The sequence below is a fragment of the Myxine glutinosa genome, unplaced genomic scaffold, assembly GCF_964187855.1.
Source record: "Myxine glutinosa unplaced genomic scaffold, kmMyxGlut1.1 SCAFFOLD_3516, whole genome shotgun sequence".
Classification (NCBI taxonomy): domain Eukaryota; kingdom Metazoa; phylum Chordata; class Myxini; order Myxiniformes; family Myxinidae; genus Myxine; species Myxine glutinosa.
In genome coordinates, this window is record NW_027619608.1 from 1 (window position 1) to 12,327 (window position 12,327).

Genomic DNA, 12,327 nt, shown 5'->3' on the forward strand with positions numbered 1-12,327 from the left:
GTTTCTTTATTGCACTTTCCTCACGATACTTTTCTTCCCTTTCAGTTGCTGAAAGTGCATTCTAATGTTTATTCATTTCATTGAAATCATTTCCATTGCAAGATTTGGAGTTTAATGTTCATATTACTTTTATCTCCACAGCTGTCTAATTCTATTATTATGTTTCCTGAATGGGAGATGAGTTTCTGAAAATTCCCACCTTCATCCAAACAAATATGTGTTTTGGAAAAAATTTTGCTGATGAAAAAAAACGAGAAAAGATTATACACCAGAGATACAGAATTACATCCACAGCAGTCACATTCTGTTTCTTTAACTCTAAATAAAATGTTGTGCTGCAAATGTGTTTTTGAGGAAGAAGTTAGCCAAACAATGACAAATTATTTCAAGAAGCGGACTCCTCTGTTTTGTTTTTTCTTCCCTTCTCCATCGTTGTCATTCAAAAATAATTGTTCTTCAAAATGCACACCAGTCTTTTGAAGGACACATTGGCAATAATGAGTGACATTTTCATGAAGAATACAAAAGTCTCGATTTAAAAATAAGCTGCTGTTGATATCTCAGCAAAAAAAAGTCAAGTTGTCGACGGAAGAGACTTTTAATAATTTGCATACAATTTGTTTTTAAATCATTTACAAATACAAAGCTACATTGCAACTCCAATTCTGCATATTCTTTCATTATTTATTTTGAAAAGGTGTTAAATGAAGGCAACATCAACATTTATCACAGATTTCACAAATACTCCTTTGAAATTGTTGAATTTCATGAAAATATTGTTATCAAAAAGTTGAGAATGATGGGGACACTCAGATTTCAACTGAGGACATTTATGAATTGCAGTCAAATGCTCGACCACTGAGCTATATCCCTTCTTGATAAAAATAAAAGTTCTACAAGCTTTTCATGAAGCAATCAGTGTGTACTTTCCTTTCTTTTTCGTGTTTATTTTTGCCTTTTTGCTGGTTTCTTTATTGCACTTTCCTCACGATACATTTCTTCCCTTTCAGTTGCTGAAAGTGCATTCTAATGTTTATTCATTTCATTGAAATCATTTCCATTGCAAGATTTGGAGTTTAATGTTCATATTACTTTTATCTCCACAGCTGTCAAATTCTATTATTATGTTCCCTGAATGGGAGATGAGTTTCTGAAAATTCCCACCTTTATCCAAACAAATATGTGTTTTGGAAAATGTTTTCCTGATGAAAAAAAACGAGAAAAGATTATACACCAGAGATACAGAATTACATCCACAGCAGTCACATTCTGTTTCTTTAACTCAAAATAAAATGTTGTGCTGCAAATCTGTTTTTGAGGAAGAAGTTCGCCAAACAATGACAAATTATTTCAAAGAGTGGACTCCTCTGTTTTGTTTTTTCTTCCCTTCTCCATCGTTGTCATTCAAAAATAATTGTTCTTCAAAATGCACACCAGTCTTTTGATGGACACATTGGCAATAATGAGTGACATTTTCATGAAGAATACAAAAGCCTCGATTTAAAAATAAGCTGCTGTTGATATCTCAGCAAAAAAAGTCAAGTTGTCGACGGAAGAGACTTTTAATAATTTGCATTCAATTTGTTTTTAAATTATTTGCAAATACAAAGCTACATTGCAATTCATATTCTGCATATTCTTTCATTATTTATTTTGAAAAGGTCTTAAATGAAGCCAACATCAACATTCATCAAAGATTTCACAAATACTCCTTTGAATTTGTTGAATTTCATGAAAATATTGTTATCAAAAAGTTGAGGACGAAGAGGACACTCAGATTCGAACTGAGGACATTTTGAACTGCAGTCAAATACTCTACCACTGAGCTAAAATCCCCTCATTATAAAAAAAAAAGAAGTTCTTCAAGCTTTTCATGAAGCAATCAGTGTGTACTTTCCTTTCTTTTGATTGTTTATTTTTGCCTTTTTGCTGGTTTCTTTGTTTCGCTTTCCTCATGATACTTTTCTTCCCTTTCAGTTGCTGAAAGTGCATTCTAATGTGTATTCATTTCATTGAAATCATTTCCATTGCAAGATTTGGAGTTTAATGTTCATATTACTTTTATCTCCACAGCTGTCAAATTCTATTTTTATGTTCCCTGAATGGGAGATGAGTTTCTGAAAATTCCCACCTTCATCCAAACAAATATGTGTTTTGGAAAAAATTTTCCTGATGAAAAAAAACGAGAAAAGATTATACACCAGAGATACAGAATTACATCCACAGCAGTCACATTCTGTTTCTTTAACTCAAAATAAAATGTGCTGCAAATGTGTTTTTGAGGAAGAAGTTCGCCAAACAATGACAAATTATTTCAAGTGGCGGACTCCTCTGTTTTGTTTTTTCTTCCCTTCTCCATCGTTGTCATTCAAAAATAATTGTTCTTCAAAATGCACACCAGTCTTTTGATGGACACGTTGGCAATAAAGAGTGACATTTTCATGAAGAATACAAAAGTCTCGATTTTAAAATAAGCTGCTGTTGATATCTCAGCAAAAAAAAAGTCAAGTTGTCGACGTAAGAATCTTTTAATCATTTGCATACAATTTGTTTTCAAATCATTTACAAATACAAAGCTACATTGCAACTCCAATTCTGCATATTCTTTCATTATTTATTTTGAAAAGGTCTTAAATGAAGCCAACATCAACATTCATCACAGAATTCACAAATACTCCTTTGAAATTGTTGAATTTCATGAAAATATTGCTGTCAAAAAGTTGAGAATGAAGGGGACACTCAGATTCGAACTGATGCATTTTGATCTGCAGTCAAATGCTCTACCACTGAGCTATATCCCCTCTTCATAAAAATAAATTTTCTACAAGCTTTTCATGAAGCAATCAGTGTGTACTTTCCTTTATTTTTCGTGTTTATTTTTGCCTTTTTGCTGGTTTCTTTATTGCACTTTCCTCACGATACTTTTCTTCCCTTTCAGTTGCTGAAAGTGCATTCTAATGTTTATTCATTTCATTGAAATCATTTCCATTGCAAGATTTGGAGTTTAATGTTCATATTACTTTTATCTCCACAGCTGTCTAATTCTATTATTATGTTCCCTGAATGGGAGATGAGTTTCTGAAAATTCCCACCTTTATCCAAACAAATATGTGTTTTGGAAAATGTTTTCCTGATGAAAAAAAACGAGAAAAGATTATACACCAGAGATACAGAATTACATCCACAGCAGTCACATTCTGTTTCTTTAACTCAAAATAAAATGTTGTGCTGCAAATGTGATTTTGAGGAAGAAGTTCGCCAAACAATGACAAATTATTTCAATCAGCGGCCTCCTTTGTTTTGTTTTTTCTTCCCTTCTCCATCGTTGTCATTCAAAAATAATTGTTCTTCAAAATGCACACCAGTCTTTTGATGGACACATTGGCAATAATGAGTGACATTTTCATGAAGAATACAAAAGTCTCGATTTAAAAATAAGCTGCTGTTGATATCTCAGCAAAAAAAAGTCAAGTTGTCGACGGAAGAGACTTTTAATAATTTGCATTCAATTTGTTTTTAAATCATTTACAAATACAAAGCTACATTGCAACTCCAATTCTGCATATTCTTTCATTATTTATTTTGAAAAGGTGTTAAATGAAGGCAACATCAACATTCATCACAGATTTCACAAATACTCCTTTGAAATTGTTGAATTTCATGAAAATATTGTTATCAAGAAGTTGAGAATGATGGGGACACTCAGATTTCAACTGAGGACATTTTGAACTGCAGTCAAATGCTCGACCACTGAGCTATATCCCTTCTTGATAAAAATAAAAGTTCTACAAGCTTTTCATGAAGCAATCAGTGTGTACTTTCCTTTCTTTTTCGTGTTTATTTTTGCCTTTTTGCTGGTTTCTTTATTGCACTTTCCTCACGGTACTTTTCTTCCCTTTCAGTTGCTGAAAGTGCATTCTAATGTTTATTCATTTAATTGAAATCATTTCCATTGCAAGATTTGGAGTTTAATGTTCATATTACTTTTATCTCCACAGCTGTCAAATTCTATTATTATGTTCCCTGAATGGGAGATGAGTTTCTGAAAATTCCCACCTTCATCCAAACAAATATGTGTTTTGGAAAAAATGTTCCTGATGAAAAAAAACGAGAAAAGATTATACACCAGAGATACAGAATTACATCCACAGCAGTCACATTCTGTTTCTTTAACTCAAAATAAAATGTGCTGCAAATGTGTTTTTGAGGAAGAAGTTCGCCAAACAATGACAAATTATTTCAAGAGGCGGACTCCTCTGTTTTGTTTTTTCTTCCCTTCTCCATCGTTGTCATTCAAAAATAATTGTTCTTCAACATGCACACCAGTCTTTTGATGGACACATTGGCAATAATGAGTGACATTTTCATGAAGAAAACAAATGTCTCGATTTAAAAATAAGCTGCTGTTGATATCTCAGCATAAAAAAAGTCAAGTTGTCGACATAAGAGTCTTTTAATAATTTGCATTCAATTTGTTTTTAAATTATTTGCAAATACAAAGCTACATTGCAATTCCAATTCTGCATATTCTTTCATTATTTATTTTGAAAAGGTCTTAAATGAAGCCAACATCAACATTCATCAAAGATTTCACAAATGCTCCTTTGAATTTGCTGAATTTCATGAAAATATTGTTATCAAGAAGTTGAGAATGAAGGGGACACTCAGATTTGAACTGAGGACATTTTGAACTGTGGTCAAATACTCTTCCACTGAGCTATATCCCCTCATTATAAAAAAAAAAGTTCTACAAGCTTTTCATGAAGCAATCAGTGTGTACTTTCCTTTCTTTGATTGTTTATTTTTGCCTTTTTGCTGGTTTCTTTGTTTCGCTTTCCTCATGATACTTTTCTTCCCTTTCAGTTGCTGAAAGTGCATTCTAATGTTTATTCATTTCATTGAAATCATTTCCATTGCAAGATTTTGAGTTTAATGTTCATATTACTTTTATCTCCACAGCTGTCAAATTCTATTATTATGTTCCCTGAATGGGAGATGAGTTTCTGAAAATTCCCACCTTCATCCAAACAAATATGTGTTTTGGAAAAAATTTTCCTGATGAAAAAAAACGAGAAAAGATTATACACCAGAGATACAGAATTACATCCACAGCAGTCACATTCTGTTTCTTTAACTCAAAATAAAATGTGCTGCAAATGTGTTTTTGAGGAAGAAGTTCGCCAAACAATGACAAATTATTTCAATAAGCGGCCTCCTCTGTTTTGTTTTTTCTTCCCTTCTCCATCGTTGTCATTCAAAAATAATTGTTCTTCAAAATGCACACCAGTCTTTTGATGGACACATTGGCAAAAATGAGTGACATTTTCATGAAGAATACAAAAGTCTCGATTTTAAAATAAGCTGCTGTTGATATCTCAGCAAAAAAAAAGTCAAGTTGTCGACGTAAGAATCTTTTAATCATTTGCATACAATTTGTTTTCAAATCATTTACAAATACAAAGCTACATTGCAACTCCAATTCTGCATATTCTTTCATTATTTATTTTGAAAAGGTCTTAAATGAAGCCAACATCAACATTCATCACAGATTTCACAAATACTCCTTTGAAATTGTTGAATTTCATGAAAATATTGCTGTCAAAAAGTTGAGAATGAAGGGGACACTCAGATTCGAACTGATGACATTTTGATCTGCAGTCAAATGCTCCACCACTGAGCTATATACCCTCTTCATAAAAATAAATTTTCTACAAGCTTTTCATGAAGCAATCAGTATGTACTTTCCTTTCTTTTTCGTGTTTATTTTTGCCTTTTTGCTGGTTTCTTTATTGCACTTTCCTCACGATACTTTTCTTCCCTTTCAGTTGCTGAAAGTGCATTCTAATGTTTATTCATTTCATTGAAATCATTTCCATTGCAAGATTTGGAATTTAATGTTCATATTACTTTTATCTCCACAGCTGTCAAATTATATTATTATGTTCCCTGAATGGGAGATGAGTTTCTGAAAATTCCCACCTTTATCCAAACAAATATGTGTTTTGGAAAATGTTTTCCTGATGAAAAAAAACGAGAAAAGATTATACACCAGAGATACAGAATTACATCCACAGCAGTCACATTCTGTTTCTTTAACTCAAAATAAAATGTTGTGCTGCAAATATGTTTTTGAGGAAGAAGTTCGCCAAACAATGACAAATTATTTCAAAAAGTGGACTCCTCTGTTTTGTTTTTAATTTCCCTTCTCCATCGTTGTCATTCAAAAATAATTGTTCTTCAAAATGCACACCAGTCTTTTGATGGACACATTGGAAATAATGAGTGACATTTTCATGAAGAATACAAAAGTCTCGATTTAAAAATAAGCTGCTGTTGATATCTCAGCAAAAAAAAGTCAAGTTGTCGACGGAAGAGTCTTTTAATAATTTGCATACAATTTGTTTTTAAATTATTTGCAAATACAAAGCGACATTTCAATTCCAATTCTGCATATTCTTTCATTATTTATTTTGAAAAGGTCTTAAATGAAGCCAACATCAACATTCATCAAAGATTTCACATATACTCCTTTGAATTTGTTGAATTTCATGAAAATATTGTTATCAAGAAGTTGAGAATGAAGGGGACACTCAGATTTGAACTGAGGACATTTTGAACTGTGGTCAAATGCTCTACCACTGAGCTATATCCCCTCATTATAAAAAAAAAAAGTTCTTCAAGCTTTTCATGAAGCAATCAGTGTGTACTTTCCTTTCTTTTGATTGTTTATTTTTGCCTTTTTGCTGGTTTCTTTGTTTCGCTTTCCTCATGATACTTTTCTTCCCTTTCAGTTGCTGAAAGTGCATTCTAATGTTTATTCATTTCATTGAAATTATTTCCATTGCAAGATTTGGAGTTTAATGTTCATATTACTTTTATCTCAACAGCTGTCACATTCTATTATTATGTTCCCTGAATGGGAGATGAGTTTCTGAAAATTCCCACCTTCATCCAAACAAATATGTGTTTTGGAAAAAATTTTCCTGATGAAAAAAAACGAGAAAAGATTATACACCAGAGATACAGAATTACATCCACAGCAGTCACATTCTGTTTCTTTAACTCAAAATAAAATGTGCTGCAAATGTGTTTTTGAGGAAGAAGTTCGCCAAACAATGACAAATTATTTCAAGTGGCGGACTCCTCTGTTTTGTTTTTTCTTCCCTTCTCCATCGTTGTCATTCAAAAATAATTGTTCTTCAAAATGCACACCAGTCTTTTGATGGACACGTTGGCAATAAAGAGTGACATTTTCATGAAGAATACAAAAGTCTCGATTTTAAAATAAGCTGCTGTTGATATCTCAGCAAAAAAAAAGTCAAGTTGTCGACGTAAGAATCTTTTAATCATTTGCATACAATTTGTTTTCAAATCATTTACAAATACAAAGCTACATTGCAACTCCAATTCTGCATATTCTTTCATTATTTATTTTGAAAAGGTCTTAAATGAAGCCAACATCAACATTCATCACAGATTTCACAAATACTCCTTTGAAATTGTTGAATTTCATGAAAATATTGCTGTCAAAAAGTTGAGAATGGAGGGGACACTCAGATTCGAACTGATGCATTTTGATCTGCAGTCAAATGCTCTACCACTGAGCTATATCCCCTCTTCATAAAAATAAATTTTCTACAAGCTTTTCATGAAGCAATCAGTGTGTACTTTCCTTTATTTTTCGTGTTTATTTTTGCCTTTTTGCTGGTTTCTTTATTGCACTTTCCTCACGATACTTTTCTTCCCTTTCAGTTGCTGAAAGTGCATTCTAATGTTTATTCATTTCATTGAAATCATTTCCATTGCAAGATTTGGAGTTTAATGTTCATATTACTTTTATCTCCACAGCTGTCTAATTCTATTATTATGTTTCCTGAATGGGAGATGAGTTTCTGAAAATTCCCACCTTCATCCAAACAAATATGTGTTTTGGAAAAAATTTTGCTGATGAAAAAAAACGAGAAAAGATTATACACCAGAGATACAGAATTACATCCACAGCAGTCACATTCTGTTTCTTTAACTCTAAATAAAATGTTGTGCTGCAAATGTGTTTTTGAGGAAGAAGTTAGCCAAACAATGACAAATTATTTCAAGAAGCGGACTCCTCTGTTTTGTTTTTTCTTCCCTTCTCCATCGTTGTCATTCAAAAATAATTGTTCTTCAAAATGCACACCAGTCTTTTGAAGGACACATTGGCAATAATGAGTGACATTTTCATGAAGAATACAAAAGTCTCGATTTAAAAATAAGCTGCTGTTGATATCTCAGCAAAAAAAAGTCAAGTTGTCGACGGAAGAGACTTTTAATAATTTGCATACAATTTGTTTTTAAATCATTTACAAATACAAAGCTACATTGCAACTCCAATTCTGCATATTCTTTCATTATTTATTTTGAAAAGGTGTTAAATGAAGGCAACATCAACATTTATCACAGATTTCACAAATACTCCTTTGAAATTGTTGAATTTCATGAAAATATTGTTATCAAAAAGTTGAGAATGATGGGGACACTCAGATTTCAACTGAGGACATTTATGAATTGCAGTCAAATGCTCGACCACTGAGCTATATCCCTTCTTGATAAAAATAAAAGTTCTACAAGCTTTTCATGAAGCAATCAGTGTGTACTTTCCTTTCTTTTTCGTGTTTATTTTTGCCTTTTTGCTGGTTTCTTTATTGCACTTTCCTCACGATACATTTCTTCCCTTTCAGTTGCTGAAAGTGCATTCTAATGTTTATTCATTTCATTGAAATCATTTCCATTGCAAGATTTGGAGTTTAATGTTCATATTACTTTTATCTCCACAGCTGTCAAATTCTATTATTATGTTCCCTGAATGGGAGATGAGTTTCTGAAAATTCCCACCTTTATCCAAACAAATATGTGTTTTGGAAAATGTTTTCCTGATGAAAAAAAACGAGAAAAGATTATACACCAGAGATACAGAATTACATCCACAGCAGTCACATTCTGTTTCTTTAACTCAAAATAAAATGTTGTGCTGCAAATCTGTTTTTGAGGAAGAAGTTCGCCAAACAATGACAAATTATTTCAAAGAGTGGACTCCTCTGTTTTGTTTTTTCTTCCCTTCTCCATCGTTGTCATTCAAAAATAATTGTTCTTCAAAATGCACACCAGTCTTTTGATGGACACATTGGCAATAATGAGTGACATTTTCATGAAGAATACAAAAGCCTCGATTTAAAAATAAGCTGCTGTTGATATCTCAGCAAAAAAAGTCAAGTTGTCGACGGAAGAGACTTTTAATAATTTGCATTCAATTTGTTTTTAAATTATTTGCAAATACAAAGCTACATTGCAATTCATATTCTGCATATTCTTTCATTATTTATTTTGAAAAGGTCTTAAATGAAGCCAACATCAACATTCATCAAAGATTTCACAAATACTCCTTTGAATTTGTTGAATTTCATGAAAATATTGTTATCAAAAAGTTGAGGACGAAGAGGACACTCAGATTCGAACTGAGGACATTTTGAACTGCAGTCAAATACTCTACCACTGAGCTAAAATCCCCTCATTATAAAAAAAAAAGAAGTTCTTCAAGCTTTTCATGAAGCAATCAGTGTGTACTTTCCTTTCTTTTGATTGTTTATTTTTGCCTTTTTGCTGGTTTCTTTGTTTCGCTTTCCTCATGATACTTTTCTTCCCTTTCAGTTGCTGAAAGTGCATTCTAATGTGTATTCATTTCATTGAAATCATTTCCATTGCAAGATTTGGAGTTTAATGTTCATATTACTTTTATCTCCACAGCTGTCAAATTCTATTTTTATGTTCCCTGAATGGGAGATGAGTTTCTGAAAATTCCCACCTTCATCCAAACAAATATGTGTTTTGGAAAAAATTTTCCTGATGAAAAAAAACGAGAAAAGATTATACACCAGAGATACAGAATTACATCCACAGCAGTCACATTCTGTTTCTTTAACTCAAAATAAAATGTGCTGCAAATGTGTTTTTGAGGAAGAAGTTCGCCAAACAATGACAAATTATTTCAAGTGGCGGACTCCTCTGTTTTGTTTTTTCTTCCCTTCTCCATCGTTGTCATTCAAAAATAATTGTTCTTCAAAATGCACACCAGTCTTTTGATGGACACGTTGGCAATAAAGAGTGACATTTTCATGAAGAATACAAAAGTCTCGATTTTAAAATAAGCTGCTGTTGATATCTCAGCAAAAAAAAAGTCAAGTTGTCGACGTAAGAATCTTTTAATCATTTGCATACAATTTGTTTTCAAATCATTTACAAATACAAAGCTACATTGCAACTCCAATTCTGCATATTCTTTCATTATTTATTTTGAAAAGGTCTTAAATGAAGCCAACATCAACATTCATCACAGATTTCACAAATACTCCTTTGAAATTGTTGAATTTCATGAAAATATTGCTGTCAAAAAGTTGAGAATGAAGGGGACACTCAGATTCGAACTGATGCATTTTGATCTGCAGTCAAATGCTCTACCACTGAGCTATATCCCCTCTTCATAAAAATAAATTTTCTACAAGCTTTTCATGAAGCAATCAGTGTGTACTTTCCTTTATTTTTCGTGTTTATTTTTGCCTTTTTGCTGGTTTCTTTATTGCACTTTCCTCACGATACTTTTCTTCCCTTTCAGTTGCTGAAAGTGCATTCTAATGTTTATTCATTTCATTGAAATCATTTCCATTGCAAGATTTGGAGTTTAATGTTCATATTACTTTTATCTCCACAGCTGTCTAATTCTATTATTATGTTCCCTGAATGGGAGATGAGTTTCTGAAAATTCCCACCTTTATCCAAACAAATATGTGTTTTGGAAAATGTTTTCCTGATGAAAAAAAACGAGAAAAGATTATACACCAGAGATACAGAATTACATCCACAGCAGTCACATTCTGTTTCTTTAACTCAAAATAAAATGTTGTGCTGCAAATGTGATTTTGAGGAAGAAGTTCGCCAAACAATGACAAATTATTTCAATCAGCGGCCTCCTTTGTTTTGTTTTTTCTTCCCTTCTCCATCGTTGTCATTCAAAAATAATTGTTCTTCAAAATGCACACCAGTCTTTTGATGGACACATTGGCAATAATGAGTGACATTTTCATGAAGAATACAAAAGTCTCGATTTAAAAATAAGCTGCTGTTGATATCTCAGCAAAAAAAAGTCAAGTTGTCGACGGAAGAGACTTTTAATAATTTGCATTCAATTTGTTTTTAAATCATTTACAAATACAAAGCTACATTGCAACTCCAATTCTGCATATTCTTTCATTATTTATTTTGAAAAGGTGTTAAATGAAGGCAACATCAACATTCATCACAGATTTCACAAATACTCCTTTGAAATTGTTGAATTTCATGAAAATATTGTTATCAAGAAGTTGAGAATGATGGGGACACTCAGATTTCAACTGAGGACATTTTGAACTGCAGTCAAATGCTCGACCACTGAGCTATATCCCTTCTTGATAAAAATAAAAGTTCTACAAGCTTTTCATGAAGCAATCAGTGTGTACTTTCCTTTCTTTTTCGTGTTTATTTTTGCCTTTTTGCTGGTTTCTTTATTGCACTTTCCTCACGGTACTTTTCTTCCCTTTCAGTTGCTGAAAGTGCATTCTAATGTTTATTCATTTCATTGAAATCATTTCCATTGCAAGATTTGGAGTTTAATGTTCATATTACTTTTATCTCCACAGCTGTCACATTCTATTATTATGTTCCCTGAATGGGAGATGAGTTTCTGAAAATTCCCACCTTTATCCAAACAAATATGTGTTTTGGAAAAAATATTTCCTGATGAAAAAAAACGAGAAAAGGTTCTACACCAGAGATATAGAATTACATCCGCAGCAGTCACATTCTGTTTCTTTAACTGAAAATAAAATGTTGTGCTGCAAATGTGATTTTGAGGAAGAAGTTCGCCAAACAATGACAAATTATTTCAAAAAGCAGACTCCTCTGTTTTGTTTTTTCTTCCCTTCTCCATCGTTGTCATTCAAAAATAATTGTTCTTCAAAATGCACACCAGTCTTTTGATGGACACATTGGCAATAATGAGTGACATTTTCATGAAGAATACAAAAGTCTCGATTTAAAAATAAGCTGCCGTTGATATCTCAGCAAAAAAAAGTCAAGTTGTCGACGGAAGAGTCTTTTAATAATTTGCATACAATTTGTTTTAAAATTATTTGCAAATACAAAACTACATTGCAATTCCAATTCTGCATATTCTTTCATTATTTATTTTGAAAAGGTGTTTAATGAAGCCAACATCAACATTCATCACAGATTTCACAAATACTCCTTTGAATTTGTTGA

At 32.2% G+C, this 12,327-nt stretch overlaps 5 non-coding genes across 5 annotated transcripts; all 5 read right to left on the reverse strand.

Moving 5' to 3' along the window:
* Positions 1-2,730: 2,730 nt before the first annotated feature.
* On the reverse strand, positions 2,731-2,801 carry TRNAC-GCA (transfer RNA cysteine (anticodon GCA)). Its single transcript has one exon. It is a non-coding gene; the product is annotated as a tRNA-Cys (tRNA).
* A 1,854-nt stretch (positions 2,802-4,655) lies between these two features.
* TRNAC-ACA (transfer RNA cysteine (anticodon ACA)) lies at positions 4,656-4,727 on the reverse strand. The gene has a single exon. It is a non-coding gene; the product is annotated as a tRNA-Cys (tRNA).
* A 1,854-nt stretch (positions 4,728-6,581) lies between these two features.
* On the reverse strand, positions 6,582-6,653 carry TRNAC-ACA (transfer RNA cysteine (anticodon ACA)). The gene has a single exon. It is a non-coding gene; the product is annotated as a tRNA-Cys (tRNA).
* Positions 6,654-7,544: 891 nt separating this feature from the next.
* TRNAC-GCA (transfer RNA cysteine (anticodon GCA)) lies at positions 7,545-7,615 on the reverse strand. Its single transcript has one exon. It is a non-coding gene; the product is annotated as a tRNA-Cys (tRNA).
* A 2,822-nt stretch (positions 7,616-10,437) lies between these two features.
* TRNAC-GCA (transfer RNA cysteine (anticodon GCA)) lies at positions 10,438-10,508 on the reverse strand. The gene has a single exon. It is a non-coding gene; the product is annotated as a tRNA-Cys (tRNA).
* Positions 10,509-12,327: the final 1,819 nt, after the last annotated feature.